At 41.9% G+C, this 23,004-nt stretch overlaps 1 protein-coding gene across 1 annotated transcript in view; it reads left to right on the forward strand.

Moving 5' to 3' along the window:
• otofa (otoferlin a) overlaps positions 1–23,004 on the forward strand; it is a 479,852-nt gene that overhangs the window by 95,236 nt on the left and 361,612 nt on the right. The window lies entirely within an intron of this gene.

Here is a 23,004-nt window from a genome sequence, read left to right on the forward strand (position 1 = left end):
GTAAATATCTCCTTCAGTGCTGTTAAAAGCACTTAACTCAGGGAATGGTGCCACCACTACTGCAAAGGCAGCTAGATTAAGATTAGCCTGAGGGAACTGTTTGTATAATAGTAACAGATGGCATGCAGCTCTACTAATAGACAGCATCTTAGAGAGAAATCCAGAAAGCATATACGATGCAGAATGACATATATTTCTGTGCCCAAGGCAGATGGCACAGAGTGGGCAGGTACTGTGGCACAAAAACATTTGCATCATTCAAGAGAAAGTTAGATGCTGTGATTGAGGTCCGTTGGTTTCCATAGAGATATTAGCTAGGCAGGAAGGTAGATAAACAGCCACCTTATTTTGTATTTATCTTCATGGAATCTACTCCAATATAGATAATTACAATTTCCTTGGGATGAATTGAAATCCACATGTGAATGTAACTGTGCCACCAGGTCATCACTTTTGGGTTAATGGATGCACATTGACATGAAAGCCCCAGTGTAATAACAACTATTTGCATTTATGTGGCACTGCTTGTGTGCAGGAAGTCATCTCAATGTTCTTTACAATGGGGAAAGGCTGCAAAGAAGAAAAGTAGAAACTAAAATGGAGAACCAAATGCATGGTTGAGTAAGAAGGCTTTGAGGGCGTTTTTGAAAGCACAGAGAGAGATGGAAAGGCAGAACGTTTCAGAGGGGCACAGTGGCTGGTGGAACAGAGGGAGTAAAGGATAAAGACAAGTCTGGTGTGAGAAAAACAGTATATGCAGAGACAAAAGGGAGAAGAATATCTTGAAGGTAATGTGGGATAAGTCTATGAAGAGATTTGAGAGCCAGTGGAGTTTCAAGGAATGATGTGGATGTGGTTGAGGATGTGGGCTGTGATACTTTAAATGAGATGAAGTTTGTGGAGAGTTGAGATGGTAAGGTTTAAATTCAAGATGTGAAGCGATAAAGTGTATATTGGAGATTTTGTGGTAAAAGGGGAGAGATGGGGCAGAGTTGGAGCAAAGCAGTTGTGATAATGGAGCAGGTGTAGGAGAGGAAGCTAAGCTCATGGTCCAGCAGAATGACAAGGTTCCACAGCTCCTGACTCCACTCCCTCTATGGTTTAGTATGCATGACCTCATCAACTCTCCATTAGTAAAATGCCTTCGGACTCTTTTAATGTAAACACATTATATAAATGCAAGCTGTGTGATATTACGATGCAGTTGTTGCGGATTTTACTAGATTTAGACTAATGCTTTACAGTAAACTCAGTAGTATTTCTGTGAAATATATTTTAAAGCATTTTAAGTTGTGAAGTATTATACTTGAATATGAAAAGTTGAGTGTGTTACAGCCAGGTAGTAATGGGTGTGGGTCGTTCCCACTGTTCACCTCCTAACTGACCGCAGCAAGTGTTTCTGTTAGTAGGGTTTTAGTAGGTTTTCTTGCAGGTTTAAAACAAAAGATTAACTATTTATTGAGCAATATTCATTCCCAAAATGGTCACAACTGCACCCACACATGCATCCACTCGCGCACACACACACACACACTCAAGAATAGATAGAGAGGAAAAGGGTAAGTGGTTTGAAGTGAGGTAGGTGTTCGGGGTTCAGGGTAAACCTGTTGAATCTTCTTGGAGGACAATTTCTCTTTTAAAGTTGCAGGCCTGGGTTGTTTGTAGATTTTGCTGGTGGTTGGGACTTCAATCTGGAGGCGGTGATCACTTTCAGTTCTCTGCTGCAACAAGTTGAAGTGTCGAATTCACAGCAGGACTCTTACTTTGGTTTTTGCTGGATCTCTCATAACTCTCGGCTAGACAGGCTTATGTGATGCTGGTCTGATTCTCCCCCTTTCTCTCCAGATGGCTACTTTTTAAGGTCAAAATCTCTCACATTTTGCCTTTGTTATTAGGTACAGAGCCCTCTCCCTGTGGTGATCAACAATGGACCAGGATCTGGCTATTTCACCCCTTCTTTGTTTCTGAAGAGCCCATTCAATTCAAAAATGGCTCTTGATGGGTTCATGATGGGTAGAATTGGCACCTTTTAGCTTGGAATGTATAAACAGACAGTAAGACAGTTTGAATATACAGGGCTAGGTCGTTTGACCTTCAGTGGCCATTTTGCATCACATTGTCCACTTTTTTAAAGGAAAAGTCAATTTTTGAACTCTACAGTTTGGATTCTGTGTTTTCCATTGCCGCAATTCACATGAGCATGACACCTCCCCCAAAATGGAAAAGGTGACATTCCTTGGATTTTGTTTTTATGTTGTTTGTTTTTATTGGTTTAGAAAGAAAGGAAGTAGGAAGGTATAAGGGGTCACACCACTGCACACCTGACACCCACACCTCAATCTTACCACTGCTAAAGTTGGCATTGTCTGTAACAGCTATTTCTTGTTCAAGTTTGAGTTTTACATCATCCTTTCTTTGGATAAGGCACAATTATAATTGAATTTCCTTTTTGGGCATTGACGTTTTGCCCCAGGAAAGCTTCTGTTTAGAAAATTTGGTGTCCTTTTTTAGTGCGTTTCCCACTTTTAAATCCAAACTATGTGATGTTGAAATGGAGTTAGATTTCTTTAGTATCTGTTTTTAGTACACTGGGAGACTGTTGGAGAAATATATTTTCTGTTTCAAGGCTAGTAATATGCAAATTTCCATTATTGCATTGTTCCTGGTTGATTTCAAATTTGCCTGCCTGTTTCCACAACACATGAATTTAATAGTTCAGGTTCTGGCATATTGATAATTCTTATGTCTAGGGGAACAATGGGGGATAAATTATTTTTTAGCCCCTGGGGAGCATCTGGGTTCTCTTCCTGCACTTTGTCTTTAGTGAATTCTGAATCTGTTTTGCTGGGTTCAGTTAGCTTTGGATTTAGAACCTGACCCTTTGATTCTTCAGTGGGCACCTCCACACTGACCTCACTGTTAGTTTTGTTGTGACTTTCACAAGTGTTGTTTACCTTAGGGCATTTTACCTTCCCTTTTCCTTTTACTTCAGGGATTCCACCCCCCACACCCCCCCCCCCCCCCCAAAATCTGTCCAATGTCCTCTGGGACACTACTGCTTGCAGGTGGCTTTCCAGCTTCTGCTGAACTCCCCTGTGGCACTTCAGCTCGGTGAGGCATCTCCCTCACTCTAGGTTTTCCTGTTTGGGAACTTTCCTTGTCCCTACTTAAATCTTTTAAAAAGGTTTCTGCTAACCATACCTTTGGTGCTTTTCTTTCAACCTCTGCTGCTTTTATCTCAGCTCCTTTACTTTCCTCTGGCTCAATCTTGGCATCTTTAAATACAACTGGCTTTCTTTTAGCCTCTTTCAATTTTACTGGCCCTATTGCCCTCTGTGGGATTTTGGGAACTTCCTCAGCCCTCTGCAGCTGTGCAGAGTTTTGTTTGTTCCCATCAGTTTCTCCAGTCTCTATGGACTGCTCTGGACCCTCAGGATACAATACTGTGTTTCCTGCCAAGTCATTGCCCACAATAGGTCGACCCCCTCCATTGGTAAGCTTGGAATGATCCCGATCATCACTATCCCAGTGACTAACTTACTCTGTAGGCAAACTTTAACTAAGGGAACCTTCAAACATTTGCCAGTAAGCCATTCTGTAAAGTTTGCTGCAAGTAGTGTTTGAAAACAACCGTATCCCTGAGGATGGTTATCTCTTTGCCTGATGCTGGAGCACATGCTCACTCCTTTCATAGCTACAGACGCTGGCTTAATTGCAGCACCCCTTGTTATTTTTTTGGAATACCAACAATCTGCCTTGTCATGCCCAGATTTTCCACACTGGAAACACATCGGGCATGCCCCTACTGGTTTATCACCTGGGTTCCATCTTTTAAAAGTTGGAGACTGATCTGGTTTCTCTTTGCTACTCTCTCTTTCTCCTGAGCCCATTTCTGCTTCAGCAGCATCCCACCTACTTCTCCTTAGCCTGTAAAAATTACTAGATTCAAATTTTTTTTTGAATTAGGGGGTCTGTGTATTAACTCATCGTCAGCCATTTCTGCTGCTTCTCTTACCCTTATAACTCTTTGTTCTTCAATATGGGTTCTTATATTAACTGGGATGCTATTTTTAAACTCCTCCAGCAATATCACTTCTCTCAAATTTTCAAATGAGGGTTATAGCTTGAGAGATCATACCCAGCGATCAAAAGCCATATGATTAATTCTTTCAAATTCAATGTAAGTCTGGGCATGTATCTGAATTTCTGTCAAAAGGCTTTGGGTACTAACTCATATGCATTTAGAATTGCTGTTTTAGTTTGTTCATATTCAGAGGAACTCTCTCCTGATAACAGAAAAAGCTTCATGAGCCCTACCCATGAACTCGCTTTGTAAGAGGAGAGTTCAATATTCTTTTGGCCATTTTAGCCTGGTAGCTGTTTTCTCAAAGGAAATGAAATATGACTCAACTTTCTCTTCATTAAATTTTGGCACTAATCATGAGTGTTTCAGTGCATCAAAGTTTTGCTCCAAATTGGGGACAAGGTTTAAATGGTTGGTGGCATTTTCATCTTGCGCTTGAAGTCTTTCTAACTCAAACTGTTTTGCCTCTCTTCCCTCTTTTCCCTTCTGAAACTGCATCTTCTCTCTTTTGAACTGCAACTACATTTCTTCCCTTTTCACCTGCAACCGAATTCTAGCTAGAGGTACCTTTTCAGACTCAGATTCCAGGTTTTCTTCTATTGGTTCAGGGGTAAGTTTAAAATGGTTAGCTAGACTCTTCACCATTTCAGATTTCTTTGCATTTTGTTTGAAAGTGACTCCGACCTCTGTAGCTAAGCCTTTAAAATCATCAATACTTAATTTATTTAACTTAACATGGGATATGTCTCCCTGCTCTACAAACTGCTTAGCATTTGTTTGTTTCTCGCACCATAGAGGAAAAACAGAAGAATACTAGAAAACCTGTTTGTTCACTTTTGCACAATTTTAGAGGTTGATTTTCCTCCCATTTCCAAATCATTCGTTTATCTGATGGTTCAGATGCAAGTTTTGAGCCCCCAATTTATTATGGCCAGGTGGTAATGGGTTTAGGTGTTTCCCACTGTTCACCTCCCAACTGACCACCCCAAGTGTTTTTGTTAGTAGAGTTGAAACCACTTGTGTTTTATTTGTTAAATAAACAGACAGCGACAGGATTTCTTGTAGTTTTAAAACAGAAGATTAATTATTTATTAAGCAATATTCATTCCCAAAATGGTCACAAATGCATTCACACACACATTCGCTCGTGTGTGAGCGCACACACACACACGCACACACACACACACACACACACACACACACACACACACACACACACACACACACACACACACACACACACAAGAATATATAGATAGAGAGGAAAAGGGTAAGTGGTTTGAAATTTCTCTTTTAAAGTTGCAGGCCTGGGGAGTTTGTAGATTTTTCTGGTGCTTGAGATTTCAGTCTGCAGGCAGTGATCACTTTCAGTTCTCTGCTGCAACAAGTTGAAGTGTAGAATTCACAGAAGGGCTCCTTCTTTGGTTTTTGCTGGATCTTTCAAAGCTCTCGGCTGGACAGGCTTTTGTGATGTTATTCTGATTCTCCCCATAGAGCTACTTTTTAAGGTCAAAATCTCTCACATGTTGCCTCTGTTAGGAGAGGCAGAGCCCTCTCCCTGTGGTGACCAACAATGGACCAGGATGTGATTACTTCAACCTTTCTTTGTTTCAGAAGAATCCATTCAATTAAAAATGTCTCCTGAAGTGTTCAGGATGGGTGTAATTGGCACCACTTAGCTTGGAATGTATCCTTTTGTTGTTTACAGACAGTACGACAGTTTGAATATATAGGGCCAGGTCGTTTGACCTTCGGTGGCCATTTTGCATCACATTGCACCACTGTGGGGCGGCACCGTGGCACAGTAGTTAGCACCGCAGCCCCACAACTCCAGTGACCTGGGTTCAATTCCGGGTACTGCCTGTGTGGAGTTTGCAAGTTCTCCCTGTGTCTGCGTGGGTTTACTCCGGGTGCTCCGGTTTCCTCCCACATGCCAAAGACTTGCAGGTTGATAGGTAAATTGGCCATTATAAATTACTCCTACGATAGGTAGGTGGTAGGGAAATATAGGGACTGGTGGGGATGTGGTAGGAATATGGAATTAGTATAGGATTAGTATAAATGGGTGGTTGATGGTCGGCACAGACTCGGTGGGCACTGTTTCAGTGCTGTATCTCTAAAAAAAATTTTTAAAAATTAAAAGAAAATAAAAAAATTCTCCACTGTTCTAAAGGAAAAGTCAATTTTTATAACTCTTCATAAGAACGTACGAACATATGAATTAGAAGCCCACTTGGACCCCCGAGCCTGCTCCACCATTCAACAAGATTGTGGCTGATCTGATTGTAACCTCGACTCCACATTCCTGCCGACTCCCGATAACCTTTCAGCCCCTTGTCTAACAAGAATCAAAGTACCTCTGCCTGAAAAATATTTAAAGCATCTGCATCCACCACCTTTTGAGGAAGAGAGTTGCAAAGATTCACGACCCTCTGAGAAAAAACATTTCTCCTCATCTCTGTCTTAAATGGGCGACCCCTTATTTATAAATAATGACCACAGTCAGAACCAAAGGGAACCACCCATCCCCCAAAGTCAAAAGCCTTTGCATGACTCAGCAAAGCACTGAAAGAGATTTCAGGATAGACCTGCCCACTACTGACTCTCCTGGAAAAAAAATTACCTCAGCAGGAACAAAGGCCCGAGGAAGCCATGGAAATGGGCAAACGGAAGAGAAACTACCCCAAAAAAGAACCACATGTTTACTGGGATGCCAAAAGGGGGGGGGGGGGGGGGCGGTGAGGGGGGGCAGTTTTAATAAGTTTTTGGATTTGTGATTGAATGAGAGAAATGCATGGTCACATGACTACCTGGCTGTTCTAGGGTTTTCTTTTGAACTGGCCGCAGAGAGTTTGAACTGAGAGTGTCTGTTTGCTCCTGGATTAAGAAGATCTCTCCTGTCTGCTCCCATCTCTTTCTCACAAGCTTCTGAATCCACTGAAGACACATGAACTCCATGAGAGAAAGGTCTCCTACAGTGAACAAGGTTTAAGAAGAATACTGGGCCCCAACGAAAAGCAAGATCTACGTACAATCAAGTACTCTACAGTGAGCTCGAAGAACCGTAACAACAACTCTTCAGATATTGCCTCAAACTTTTCCACTTTATTTTTCTTCTGCTCTTCTGTATCTCTATTTGCATGTGTGTATCACGTATGCATGCTAGCATGGGGTTTGCCATGTATCTGTCGGCGTTGGCCGAATTAGAGTTTAAGTTTAATAAATTTCAACTTTTCTTCTTTAAACCTAAGAAAGCCTGTTTGTGCTGGTGTCTTTGCCTTATAATTGGAAAGCAGTGAACAAGGATTCACCAAGGTGGAGCTAAAAACACGGGGTGTTTACAATTGAACGCTGTTACAGTAAGACTGGGTGAAGGCGAAAGGGGAACCCTAGATCTCTTTCTCACCTGGTCGTAACACGTCCTTTCCACATCCACCCTGTCAAGATCCCTCAGAATCTTATGTTTCAATCAAGTTGCTTCTTACACTTCTAAACTCCAGCAGATAAAAGCCTAGCCTATCCATCCTGTCCTGCTTCAGTTTGGGTTCTGTATTTTCATCGCTGCACTTCATGTGAGCGTGACAAGTGATTCAACAATGTATTTGAACACTTGAGAAATGATGAATCTAAGGTTTTCGAGCAAAGAAATTAATTAGGTCCCCATAATGAAAATACACGGCCACTTTACTGCATGCTCTAGGACATCTGTTTCACTTATCTTTCTTGCGACACAGGAGTTTAATGCTCTTATTAGTATGCAATACCTCGCCTGTGATTATAGTTATAACAGAAACATTAAGCAATTTACAGTGTCTATTCAATTCATTTAATCATCCAATTGAAAATTAGTTTCAAAAGAGGAATATTTGGCAATAAGATTTAGATGTAAATTCAGTATTTTGAAGTTTGGAATATTGTATTTTAACAAGGGACCTGTTTACTGTCAGATCTTTAAATATATATCTTTAGTTGATTGATGTTTTGATTTACAGTGTACTTTAGCCTACAAGGGATTGTTCTGCAACCGTGTAGGCTTAACTCCTTGTATACCTTGAAGCGGTCCGGGTACATCACTGAGTACTGACCACTGTAAAATTGTTCTTGAAGTTCACATTTGTCTTCAATATAATTTTTTTTAATATTCAGCTGTGACCCAAAAATTTGTTTCAAGAATAATGGCTTTCCTATTCTACTTTACTAACTTAAAAATTTGAGCAGCCAAATATTAGGTTTGACTTGAGAATAAAAAAGGGGGACAATTTTGTCTGATCATTATTTGTAGCAAAGTGGTAAAATGTCTTTATACTCCTCCAAAGCATGATTTCTCACTACTGGTCTTATAAACAATGCCTATTTGATTATGGCAAAACAGTACAAGTGACAGATCTACTGACTTCAAAAGGCATTTGATAAGGTTACATGTGAAAGGTGATTAATTAAACTCAAATCTATGGGGATTCAGACTGAATAATAACAGATGGCATTTGATGCACAGAAATGTAAAGTATTACCAATAAAATGAAAAATAATGGCACAACAAATTGCAATTAAATAGCATCTTTAATGTAGAAAACATAACAAGGTGTAGTGCACCATGGATTGTGTTGAATTACCTAGGGATGCGGCTAAAATATCTAAGAGTCTTAATAGACCCAATGGTCAATGGGAATAATATAGAATCATAGATTAACATGGCACAGAAGAAGGCCATTCAGCCAATCATGCCTGTGCCGGCTGTTTGAAAGAGGTACCCAATTAGTTCCATCCCCTACCCTTCTGGAGCAGAGAGCAGTCAGACCTGTGAGGAAGCACCTGGAACCAGGAGAGAATAAATACAGTGCCAGGTTCGGGTCCTTCACTTACCTTTGGGAGCCGAGAGGAATTGGACCAGCAGGGGAGCACCTAGAACCAGGAGAGGATAAATACAGTGCCAGGCTCAGGGCCTTCACTTACCTTCGGGAGCTGAGAGCAGTCAGATCTGCGAGGGAACAGCTCTTCAGGAATTGGCGCACGCTGAGTTTGAAAAATTATTCGAATAGTGCCATCACAGGAAAGCTGTAAGGTGATTGGTTGATGAGTAACTGCTGTTAGGGAGTATCTGTAAATAGCTAGGTTTGTACACTACTGTTATGGTGCATGTGTTAATAGCCAGAAATTAGAAAAAAAACTTAAAATTAAAATTTATGTAACAATCTTATAATTAATTAAGGCACACAAGCAGAGGGGAAGTAAGAAGATGGTGAGTCTACTGTTCTGTTTTATTTTTAAGCAGTAAACTTTCTTGTATTACCAAGGGTTAAATTGGCATAGTAAGTGCTGGTGAGGAGAGCCATTAAATAATTAATATGTCATTTAAAACATAATAAGGATGACAGGGCAGGTGATATGTTGTAGCTGTAGTTTGTGGGAGCTTCTGGATAGCAGTGTGATCCTCAGCAACCATGTCTGCTGTAAGGGTCTGTGGCTCGAGGAACTTCGGCTCAGACTTAATGAGCTGGAGGCTGATCTGCAGACACTGCGACACATCAGGGCGGCGGAAAGTTACCTGGACACTTTGTAGCTGGAGGTGGTCACACCCCTTAGGAACAGAAAGTAGGCACAAATGGTTCATTTTCTGGTTAGCAAGATGTAATGAGTGGTGTGTAACAGGGTTCAGTGCTGGGGCCTCAACCTTTCACAATTTATATAAATGACTTGGATGAAGGGACCGAAGGTATGGTTGCTAAATTTGCTGATGACACAAAGGTAGGTAGGAAAATAAGTTGTGAAGAGAACATAAGGAGGCTACAAAGGGATATAAATAGGTTAAGTGAGTGGGCAAAGATCTGGCAAATGGAGTATAATGTGGGAAAATGTGAAATTGTCCATTTTGGCAGGTAGAATATAAAAGAAGTATATTATCTAAATGGTGAGAGATTACACAGCACTGAGATGCAGAGGGATTTGGGTGTCCTAGTGCATGAATCACAAAAAGTTAGTTTGCAACTACAGCAAGTAATTAGGAAAGCGAATAGAATGTTATTGTTTATTGCAAAGGGAATTGAATACAAAAGTAGGGAGGTTATGCTACAGTTATACAGGACATTGGTGAGACCACATCTGGAGTATTGTGTACACTATTGATCTCCTTATTTAAGGAAGGATGTAAATGCACTGGAAACAGTTCAGAGAAGATTTACTAGACTGATAATTGGAATGGGCAGGTTGTCTTATGAGGAAATGTTGGACAGGCTAGGCTTGTATCCACTGGAGTTCAGACAAGTAAGAGGTGACTTGATTGAATCATATAAGATCCTGAGGGGTCGTGGCAGGGTGGATGTGGAAAAGATGTTTCCTCTTGTGGGATAATCTAGAACTAGGGGTCACTGTTTAAAAATAAGGGGTCGCCCATTTAAGCCAGAGATGTGAAGAAATTTTTTCTCTGAGGGCCGTGAGTCTTTGGAATTCTCTTCCTCAAAAGGCAGTGGAAGCAGAGTCTTTGAATATTTTTCAGGCAGAGGTATATATATTCTTGATAAGCAAGAGGATGATAGGTTATCAGGGGTGGGCGGGAATGTGGAGTTGAGGTTACAATTCAATCAGCTATGACCTTATTGAATGACGGAGCAGGCTGGAAGGGCTGAGTGGCCTACTCCTGCTCCAAATTTATATGTTCGTACCCTTTCCTCATAGCCCTACATTTTTTTTCCTTCAAGTATTTATCCAATTCCTTTTTGAAAGTTATTATTGAATTTGCTTCCACCACCCTTTCAGGCAATGCATTCCACATCATAAAAACTCTCTGCCTCTATCAAATCTCCCATTAACCTTCACCACTTAAAAAAGAACAATCCCAGCTTCTCCAGTCTAACCACATAACTCAAGTCCCTCAACCCTTGTACCATTCTAATAAATCTCTACTGCAGCGTCTCTGAGGACTTGACATCCTTTTTTTATTCATTTGAGGGATGTGTGCATCGCTGGCTGGGCCAGCATTTATTGCCCATCCGTAATTGCCCTTGAGAAGGTAGTGGTGAGCTGCCTTCTTGAACCGCTGTAGCCCTTGGGATGTAGGTTCACCAACAATCCTGTTAGGAGCGGAGTTCCAGAATTTTGGCCCAGTGACAGTGAAGGAACGGCGATATAGTTCCAAGTCAGGATAGTGTGTGGCTTGGAGGGGAACTTGCAGGTGATGGTGTTCCCATGCATCTGCTGCCCTTGTCCTAGGTGGTAGAGGTCGCAGATTTGGAAGATGCTGTTGAAGGAGCCTTGGTGAGTTGCTGCAGTGCTTCTTGTAGATGGTACACACTGCTGCCACTGTGTGTCTGTGGTGGAGGAAGCGAATGTTGATGGTGGTGGATGGGGTGCCAATCAAGTAGGCTTCTTTGTCCTGGATGATGTCGAGCTTCTTGAGTGTTGTTGGAGCTGCAGCGATCCAGGCAAGTGGAGAGTATTCCATCACACTCTTGACTTGTGCCTTGTAGATGTTGGACAGGATTGGGGAGTCAGGAGGTGAGTTACTCGCTGCAAAATTCCTAGCCTCTGACTTGCTCTTGTACCCACAGCATTTATCTGCCTGGTCCAGATCAGTTTCTGGTCAATGGTAACCCACAGGGATCTTGATAGTGTGGGATTCGGCGATCGTAATGCCATTGAATGTCAAGAGGAGATGGTTAGATTCTGTCTTGTTGGAGATGGTCATTGCTTGGCAATTGTGTGCACGAATGTTACTTGCTACTTATCACCCGAGCCTGAAAGTTGTCCAGGTGTTGCTGCATATGGACACGGGCTGCTTCAGTGTATCTGAGGAGTAGCGAATGGTGCTGAACATTGTGCAATCATCAGCAATCATCCCCACTTCTGACCTTATGATGGAGGTAAGGTCATTGATAAAGCAGCTGAAGGTAGTTGGGCCTGGGACACTACCCTGAGGAACTCCTGCAGTAATGTCCTGGGAACCTGAGATGATTGATCTCCAACAACCACGACCATCTTCCTTTGCATTCGGTATAACTCCAACCAGTGGAGACATTTCCCCCCGATTCCCTTTGACTCCAGTTTTGCTTGGGTTCCTTGATACAACAGTTGGTCAAATGCTGCCTTGCTGTCAAGGGTAGTCATTCTCAGTTCACCTCTGGAGTTCAGCTCTTTTGTCCACGTTTGGACAAAGGCTGCAATGAGGTCAGGAGCTGAGTGACCCTGGCGGAACCCAAACTTAGCGTCAGTGAGCAGTTTATTGCTGAGCAAGTACTGCTTGATAGCACTTTCGACTACTCCTTCCATTATTTTACTGATGATCGAGAGTAGATTGACATGATGGTAATTGGCCGGGTTGGATTTGTGCTGCTTTTTGTGCACAGGACATACCTGGGCAATTTTCCACATTGTCGAGTAGATGCCAGTGTTGTAGCTGTATTGAAACACCTTGGCTTGGGCGTGGCCAGTTCTGGAGTACCAGTCTTCAGTACTATTGCCAAAATGTTGTTTGGGCCCATGGCCTTTGCAGTATCCAGTGCCTTCAGCCATTTCTTGATATCACGTGGATTGAATCAAATTGGCTGAAGACTGGCATCTGTGATGCTGGGAACCTCAGGAGGAGGCTGAAATTCATCATCCACTCGGCCCTTCTGGCTGAAGATGGATGCAAATGCTTCAGCCTTGTCTTTTGCAGTAAAATTAAAACTATAAAATTAAAAAATTATTCATTTTAAATTTGAGATTGATTGATATTTGTTATCAAAATGTATTGAGGAACATAGGGAAAAAGCAGCAATATGGAGTTAGTTAGCAGATCAGCCATGATCTCATTGAATGTTGGAACAGGCTTGAGTGGCTGAATAGCCTACTCCTGTTTCTATGTTCCTAGGTACCCTGTATTAACCACAGTACTCCAGCTGGGGCCTAACCAGTGTTTTCTGAAGGTTTAGCATAACCTCCCGCTTTTGTACTCTAGACCTCGATATTACCCAACCCACGATGAGCAGGAGAGGGTCAGGGGTTGGTGGGGTGGAGAAAGTGGTAGTTAAAAATTAAAAATTAGGGAATACAGTGGCAAGCTGCTTGTGTGCTTGTGCCCATTTTGGAGAGGGGGAACACTTCATTCTCATATTTAAATCAGCCCCCACAGGGCAGTTGCTTGCCAAATTTCCCGAGGCTTGTGAAACTGACAGCAGAATGGAGGCGAAAGCTGCCGTCCCCAGCAGGTTAGTGCTTTTTTATCACACTTCTTGTGGGTCACAGGGATAAAAAATGCTTTCCCCACCCCAGCCCCTCAAGGATATCTTCGGCCTCCCTTCTGCCAATCAAGGCCTCTCCTCACTGGTCCAACTGCCAACCATTGCGCCTATGCCAGCAACACCGCCCCCCCCCCCCCACCCCCCCATCCGCCCACCACCACCAAGCACCAACTCTTCCTCCTTCCTGATTTCCAAGCACATACTGCCACCTGCCCCCGCCTCTCATCAAACCAATTTGGTCAGCCGGCAGGTAGGAAATAGAATAAGAAAATGATAATATGGTCCTGAAGTTAGCATTGGCATGACCTCCATGACCCCAGGTTTTCCCCCAACCACTAATCTCCTCCGCAGCCTCTCCACCACCCCGTAAATATCTAGGCCAATGTGTCTCTGTTTAAAAGCCAAGGATCCCATTTGCTTTTACAACTTTCTCAGCTTGTCCTGCCACCTTCATAGATTTGTGTACGTACACCTCTAGGCCTCTCTGTTCCTGCACCCCCTTTAAAAACATATCATTTTGTTTATTTTGCCTGTGTTCATTCTTCTTACCAAATGTATCAATTCATAATTCTCTGCTTTAAATTGCATCTGTCAGGTGTCTGCTCATTTTACCAGTCTGTCTATAACTTCCTGAAGTCTGTTTCTGCCATCCTCACTGTTTACTACATTTTTAAGTTTCATGTTATCTGCAAACTTTGAAATTATATCCTGTATACCCATGGTTGGGTTCAATGTGTCAGCATGGCTTAGTTTGTAGCACTCTTGCCTTTGAGTCAAAAGGTTGTGGGTTTAAGTCCTACTCTAGAGTTGTGAGTACAAAAATCTAGGCTGATGCGCTAGTGCAGTACTGAGGGAATGCTGCACTACTGAAGGTGCTGTCTTTTGGTTTCAATGTTATATTAAGGCCTCATCTGTCCTTTCAGGTGTACATAAAAGATCCCGAGGCAGTATTTAGAAGAAGAGCATTGTAGTTATCCCCGGTGTCCTGGCCAATATTTATCCCTCAATCAACATCACAAAAACAGATTATCTTGTCATTATCACATGCTGTTTGTGGGATCTGGCTGTGCATTACAACAGTGACTACACTTCAAAAGTACTTCATTGGCTGTAAAGTGCGTTGGGGCGTCCTGAGGTTATGAAAGGCACTATATAAATGCAAGTTTTTTTAATATACATCAGAAAGAGCAGTGATCCTAATACTGAGCCCTGGAGGACACCACTGTATGCTTCCTTCCAGTCTGAAAAACAGCTGTTTACCACTACCCTCTGCTTTCTGTCTCTTAGCCAATTTTACATATTTAACCCCGTAAGCTTCAATTTTGCTAAAAAGCCTATTATGTGGTACTTTATCAAATGCCTTTTGGAAGTCGATATACACAACATCATCTATACTGCCATTATCAACTCTTTTTGTTAATTCATGGAAAAAAACTCAAATTAGTCAAACATGATTTGCTTTTTAAAAAAAATCTATGCTAGCTGGCATTTATTCGCCCATATTTTCCATATAACAATTAATTTTGTAACAGATTATTGCCTCTAAAAGGTACCCCATCATGGGATGTTTGGTTCGCTGGACTGTAGTTACTGAGTTTATCCCACTCCCCTTTTTTTGAACAGTGATGTAATATTTGGAATCCTCCAATCCCCTGACACTAATCAGATATCTAAAGAGGACTGGAAGATTGTGGCAAGAGGATTTCAAGTATTCCTACCCTGATGCCCCTTTATTTTGTTATTTTCCTAATCTAAATTAGAATAATTGAAGTCCTCCATTACCACTATTATGTAGTTATTACATCCTCATGTAATTTCACTCCAAATGTGCTCCTCTCTCTGATTCCCACTATTTGGTGGCCGATAGTATACACACAGCAGCATAATAGCTCCTCTATTGTTCCTTACTTCTAACCAAATAGTTTCTATCTTTGAACCCTCAACTACATCATCCTTTTCTAGTGCTGTAATGGTGTCTTTAAGGAATGCTGCCAACACCAACCATCAGCTTCCACTTCCCATAACACACATATACACATACACACACACTTGTTTTTTCTTTATTTTTGCTGAATACCTTGTAGTATTAAGTTCCCAATCCTCCCTTTGTTTCAGCCAAGTCTTCGTTCTGGCCACTATAAAATAATCCCATGTGGCAATTTGTAGCTGCTGTTATGATATTGCTTTAATACTCATTAACATACTACTGAATCTGTAAATAGTTTAGTATACATCATCACAGGAAGTGATGCAAGTTAACATGTGATGCAGTAGCTGGAGCAGTGTTAGCAGGGACCATGTGCATGGAAGTGTTGTCCTGTAATTCTGTTGTTCGCCAATAAGGAAACCTTTGTTTAGTTTACCAGTCATTATTCTGGTGTTTGGTATGTTTGTGTTAAGAGCCAACAACATAATATGGTGGCAGCGATTTAGATGAACGCAATATGGTAGCAGCGATACAGATGTGTACAGCGTGTTAGCAGCGGTGTTTGACATAATGACAGCGATCACAAGCGCGACATCGTGGACAATGGATGAAGCCATAAAAGCCTGGGACAAAACTGAAAACAGCTGGAAGAAGCAGCAGCCTCGAGAATCAGTACTCCAAGTGAGTACTAGAAAGTGGAATTTTGACACAACTTTAGTCTACCAGAAAGACTGTGTTCTGAAAGAATCAAGTTTATAAAAAGTCAATCCGAATTTGGACTGCGAGACTCACCGCTGTTAAGCGTTGTGAGTTTTCCCGTTGAAAAGACCTCCTGTGCAGAAGCTGAAAGCCCACACTGCAGCCACAGAGCTCAGGGCATGGCAAAGGTCCAGTGCTGCAGGCGTAGTCGATCTGCATTGTTTTACTTCAAAGAAAAGTTATTAAAGGAAAAGTCGTTTTGCCCTGGCAAACGAATTCTTGTGATGCAAGAACTTTCGACGCCATGACAACGAAATATCCAACGATGAATTGGAAGGTTCTGGATGTCTTTCATGAATTCCAATTACTTCGACAGCATCTGGAGCTTTTTTAGATCTTGCCAGTTGCTGAACCAGACAATAAATATAGCGATTGGCCATAAAGGTCTCCATCGCATCAACACTTCTGGACTGTCAGAAGCAGACTAGAAAAACTCATCTAAACTCTGGACAACACTGGAAGATCAGTTAAGAGTCAAAGTCAACTGCAGAATCCGTTGACTCAAACTGATGGCTTATAGACAACAGCCCAAAGAAACTATTGACCAGTTCGTCAGTAGATGCTGAAACAAAGACAAAGATTGTGATTTCTTAGACACAGAGAGCAATGGAACTGGTAATCGCATTCGCTCCAATAGAGGCATTTCAAAAGGATCTGCTTGATAAGAAAATAGGATATGACAGTGACAGTCTCCTTAAAGATAGCAGAAAATACAAAGCCATAGCTGTGAGCAGGCAACATACATAAGCACTTGGAGCAGCAACAACCTTTGAGGAGTAGCCAAGGCATGCAGCAAGTGCAGACTAATGCATCAGCCACACAACTGTCCTGCATTCAGAGATACCTGCAAGGTGTGTGATCTGAAGGGACACTGGGCAAGACTGTGTCGAATATTTGGCAGTGAAGAAGTGGTCAGAAGACACAGCTCAACAAAATACAGAATTCCCCTAGCAGCAAGAATAAAAAAAGAGGTCACCAAATACCATTTCAAGCACAGGTACATCCCAGAGAACTGGACAGATCCCAGAAAGAAACCACTGAAAGAGGCAAACTCAAACTAGAATGTGAACAAGCTTTCCATATAGTGACAGTCAGACAGCACATGGATGAAATCATGCAACTGGAAGCTTTCACCACAGTTGAAATTATACATCCTAACGAAAGTGGCAAACACAAACTATGACTGAAGATAGACACTGGGGCAGTGCCAACATTTTACCACTGCGGATACTCCGCAGTGTACCCAGCGAAGTGGGAGTCTATACATGTATGTCCATACATACCTATTTGGCAAACACTTTGCCGAGACTGATCACAAGCCGTTGGCAATGATTTGGCAACAGCCACTCACCAGTGCATCACCTCGACTCCAACGACTGTTACCAAAGTACAGTACGATTGCGAGATCTCATACAAACCTGGAAACCTCATGGTTACATCTAACATATTAAGCAGGCTACCCAACCCCAAGAAGACAGAACATGTACAGTTGGATGTCCAAGCGGACAAAGTAGATGTGGAACTAGAAGATTTGTACAACATTGATTTAACACGATTTGGACAGAACAAACATGAAGAGACCTGTCTTCAGAGCATTATGGCAGCTCATCATCAGAGGATGGCCAGATACAATGCAAGTGATTCTCAGAGACCTCAAAACCTTTTGGCCATACTGTAATGAATTAGAGATATCAAGTGGAGTCATTTTCAAGGGCTGACAAGTATTGATACCAAAAGTGCTGCATCAAGATATTCTTACCCAATTACATCATGGACATTGAAAGGTCAAGACAACTTGCAGGTGAGAAAGTATATTGGCCTGTGATCAAGAACTACATAGAACAAGCAGTGAGATGTGCGATGCATGTCAAGAGCATCAACCGAGTCAACACAGAGAGCCACTCCATCCTGATGATGCTCCATCACATCCACGGTCAAGAATAGCTACTGACTTCTTAACTGAGAAAGGTGATGACTTCTTACTTATTACCGACTACTTTTCCAAATTTCCTAACATTCGCCAACTGAAGGATAGATCAAGTGTACCAGTAGCAAACACGATGAGTGCAATTTTCAGTCTTTTTGGTTCCCTGGAGGAGATCGTGTCAGATAACGGTTCACAGTGCACTGGTAAGCCATTTCAAGACGTGCAGAAAGTGGGCTATAAATCACATTATGTCATCTCCACACTATCCAAGGTCAAATGAACTAGCAAAAAGGATGATGTGAATGGTAAAGTCAGTAATCTTGAAATGTAAGGAGACCAATCAAGACATGCAAATAGCAATGTTGCACCTACGAGCACCACCACTGGATATGAGATTACCATCTCCAGCAGAGGTCATGTTCAGAAGGCAAGTAAGGACAACTTTTCTGAGTCATTATCTGATCAGATCGTCATCAGTTCAAGATAAATTATTGGTAAGACAAGAGAAAATGAAAATCACACATGACAAACATGCAAGTGTGGAATTACCTCCTCTGCAGGTGGGACAGAAGGTCAGAGTGATCCATCTGCAAGAGAAGGCATGGTTCCCTGCAGGAGTGTCAAAGATCAGTAATGAGCCACAGTCATACGAGGTAATCACCCTGAATGGAACAGTGTTGAGAAGGAATAGATGTCAGCTGAGAGAGTTATCCAGCAGCATCATACCTAACACTCCTATAACATCAAGAACACGTTCACATTCAAGTTCTGAGAGTGGAGTTAAGGAAAATGACATGTACAACACTCATGTACAAGATCATTGTCAGTCTGGACCTGCGAGTCAAGAGAAAAGAATTGACAATTCCAGATCTCAGCAAAGCTTTCCTGTTACCAGATCAGGTCAAGTCAGCAGACCACCTGTAAGTTTCAGAGACACTTGAATAATTAATGTGAAAGTCCATACATGTGTAACTACTGTTCACAATGATCCTATTTCATTATGTACATAGCTTATAACCTATGTAATTTTTCTCTTAAAGGAAAAGGGGATGTTGTGATATTCCTTTAATTGCTTTAATACTGATTAACATACTACTGAATATGTAAATAGTTTAGTAAATATCACAGGAAGTGATGCAAGTTGTTACAAGCGTTTGTTTTTTTATTTGAAAGCTAAGAATTCTGTGTGTTTAAAAACTGAGAAAAAGGATTTTTCTGTGAACATTGAATGCTGAAACTTGGTGTTTGAACTGAGTGGGACAAACTGAAAGACACCTATTCCAAACAACTCAGCAGAGGGAAATGACAGGTCACATGATTTATTGTTAGCATTTTGGTTTCACTTCTGCATTATACATGACCAGTGAGCTGGAAGCAACAAGCAGTGAAATCTGGCTGGGACCTGTTTGCAGACCAGAGAAAAAGAACTCTCTCTGAAAAGGAAGAGTTGCATATCTTGGAAAGAAATCTTACATTTGAGGTGGTGGCTGTGGTCTGCCTAAAGATAGGAAAAGACCCCTGGAGAGAGAAAAGGCCCAGGAAAAGAGGAGTTGCTGCTCTGTGGAGGATAACTGTTTTGCAGAGAGGAAGCCATGTGTTTTTAAAGATAGCAGATTCCTATTGCCTCCAGTCTTTGAAGAATCCCTGCCTCAAGAGTGTTGCCTCTTGTGTTTTTGGAGGTCCTGAAAAATCAAGAAAGCTTCTATTGCAAGACTGCTACCTCAAAACAAGCAGACCTGTTGCTACACCCTTTGCTGAAAGACCGGTGTGACACCTGCTGTAGACAAAATGCCTTGAAAGCCCACCCATCACAGACTGTTCATTAACCTCGCCTGAAGAGACTTTGAGTGGCATATGACTATTTGACTCTGGGACACAGCACCTTACTGGAAACTTCCTACCAGAAAGTGATAAATTCAATCATTTTATTTTTTCCTTTTTATTCCTAAGAAACAGCTGTAAACCAAAACATCCTTTCTCCCCGGTTAACTTTTTTAAAAATGTATATGTGTGTGCTTGAGGATTAGGAAGGATAAGAAGTTTGAAAAGAATCCTTTTACATACAGAGTTACCTCATTATTGTTTAAGACTTAGCTTATTAATAAATAGTTAAATTTTGTTGTTGTTTAAAGAAACCTGGTTTGGTGTGCTTTATTCTGGGGGGCAAATAGTGTTTAACTTGGCTATTTTCTGGTAGGTGGGAAACTTTACTAATATGTTGTGACCTGTGGAGTAGTGGGACTGAATTAACAGTGCATTATTCCCACTTTGGTTGTAACAAAGTTAACATGTGATATAGTAGTTTGAGTAGTGTCAATCAACAGGTACCATGTGTATTGAAGAGCTCACCTAGAATCCAGTTATTCTCCAATAAAAAACTTAGTTTACCAATCATTGTTATAGTGTTTGGTACATTTGTTTTAAGAGCCAAAAGCACAACAGCTGCAACCTTATTTACCACACTTCATATATTTACGCATATGGACTCCAAACTCATCTTAGTCTGCCTCACATTTTCCCCTGTCAGATCCCCCCTATTTCTGAACTACTCTTTATTCTAATGTTGTCCCTCCCACATCTTCTATGCACCTTGTTTCTCCTCTAATGTTTCTTTCTGGTACCCCTCCCCCTGCCAAATTATTTTATGCTATTGTAAGTGCTAGGATCCACCCACTTGTGACTTTTTAGGACTCCAGTACTGGGACCTCCAAAGTTCACTCGTCAGGGAATATTGTCTTCATTTAAATGTTGATGATAGATCCCCCTGCCATGAGGGGTGTATCTTGGTTGTCTGCCAGACCATTGAGACCATGAATACTAGTAGATACTGGCCTCTCTGGGGAAGCGATTTGACATGAGGAAACTCCTGTGCAAAGCCAGTCCTTGGAAGTTCCGAGTCCTGGCTTTATTGGCTGCTCTTTTGTCACATTCTGTTCAGAGTTACAGCAGAAGTGCACTGGAAAGTCCACGGACTTTCTGCCCCAACGTGTTCAATCAATGTAAGACAGCAATCAACAAAGCCAAAGGAATGTTGAATTAGACAGCTAAAACAGAAACACAGAAGTCAGCAAGTTATGATTGAACTGTACAGTGCTGCAGTCATGCCACACATTGGGTTTTGGGTTTTGAAATATGATTTAGGTTCAGGCCTACCAAATGAGACACAACTACACATGTATAGTTTTTAAAAATCAATTTAATCTTTATTTATGACAGACTTCAAGCAGCAGCAAAACAGCAACAAGACCTCAGGACTATGAGGACGCTGTGTTACATTTCGGCTATAAGACAACGTAACCAACTGAACACAGTGATAATCTCTGTTCAGGGAACTCCACAAAATGTGACTTTATTCTTTGTTGGAGAGTTCATCTCTGTTCCCCGCCTAGATGTAGACTCACTCCCTTTCTACTCTTTCTTATCAACATTAGAATTACATGTGCTACTGAGCCTTGCCTACCCCAGGAATTGTAATCTGTGATACTAGTTCCAGCCAAACTAATAATAAAGATGCTGCATTTGGCCTTGGTATCTCTGAGCTGCGAAGTAGAAAAATCATTTAGGATTCCCACATCCAATCACTATTCTGTGATGCTCACAAGGAAAGGAAATCTCATGTGTGGCTGTTGGGATTAGGATAGGGTCAATGATGACCCCATCGCACAAACAATATGCCAACAGACTTAGAGATGAAAATTAGCTGCTTGAATGAGATGTCAAAGGGATGTCAGCATCTGTGGAACTACAGAGCATCGCCCATAACCTCAGAGTAAAGAGAATCATTTTTTTAATTAATTTTATTAAGAATTGCTATATTAATCAGTTAAGAATTGTCAGTTTGTACAGAACCAGAAGTGCCATTCCATGCAGTACTGTAGATGTTTACAGCACTATGGGAGGCTATTCAACCCATTGTTCCTATGCCAGCTTTTTGCTCATGCATTCCAAAGCTAATCCCATTGCCCTGCTCCCCACAGCCTTCTGTTTCAATTGTTTACCCCATCTTTCCTTAAAACATGCAGTGGTCTCTGCCTCAACCTTGTGGCCTTCTGCATGAAGACTTTTTTTCCTAACCTCACTCCTCTCATTTGGCGACACTTATAAGTTGATGACCTCCCATCACTGACCTGAAGACATGGGTCTGGACCATCTAATTACATGTCTTGAATTGGCAAAAGCCATTACTTTCCAGAAGTTGATTTTCATTGGTAAAATTGTGGATAGCATTTTTGTCATTATTCACAAAATGTTCCTGAACAGTGTATCAGAATTTGATCTATTTGTTGCTTAGGAATAAAACATTGATTGCACAGAAAGCACTAAATTTCAGACTTATCAACTTACTGCTAATGATATTGGTGTCTGCCGTGTCAGGGTGGTGCCAAGCTAGAGTGCAGTCAGACCCTGGAAAATCGCAACAACTGGTAATGAGAGGATGCAGGGGATACCCACTTATTTTGCTTTGTGTTGTCTGGCAGATACAGTGGGCAGAATCTTAACATCTTTGAAAATTTTATGCAGTCAGGAATAAATGCAGGTCCTGATCCCGGTGGTGTCAAATAGCTGCACGGTGTTGCAATCTTAAAGGAGGTGACCAATTAAGAAACCACCTCCACAATCACCATCCAGTTAAGGACCGTGGGTGGGTTCCAGTGGCGGGAGGCCCAATCAGAGGGCCTGAAGCTCTGGACAGCCTGCAGTCCCACCGGGAGAGATGGGAATTGCTGAGGCAGGTAGGAGGCGGCGAGGGTGCCTCAAAATGGAGGCGCTCTCTGCAACATTCCAAAAATGTAAAAAATCATTCAAGACAGCAGCTGTCAGGCAATCAGTAGAGAGGGAGAAATCCCTCCAGAGGATAGCTTGCAACCACGACTATGGCCCTCTCATCCCAGCTGCTCCGTGCTGGGTGATTAAGTGGAGGTGCCGATGGCCTCCCCCACCCCACACCCGGCCTGCCACCGGGAGGCTGTCTCCATTTACCTGCTGAGCTCCAGCCTCATCGGGTGGCCTGTCCGCCACCAGAAAGATGCCAGTGGTGCCATAACCATGCCTCCAATTGGCCAATTAATTGGCCTAATTGGCGACTGCTGGG

This window comes from Heterodontus francisci, chromosome 3 (assembly GCF_036365525.1).
Source record: "Heterodontus francisci isolate sHetFra1 chromosome 3, sHetFra1.hap1, whole genome shotgun sequence".
NCBI lineage: Eukaryota > Metazoa > Chordata > Chondrichthyes > Heterodontiformes > Heterodontidae > Heterodontus > Heterodontus francisci.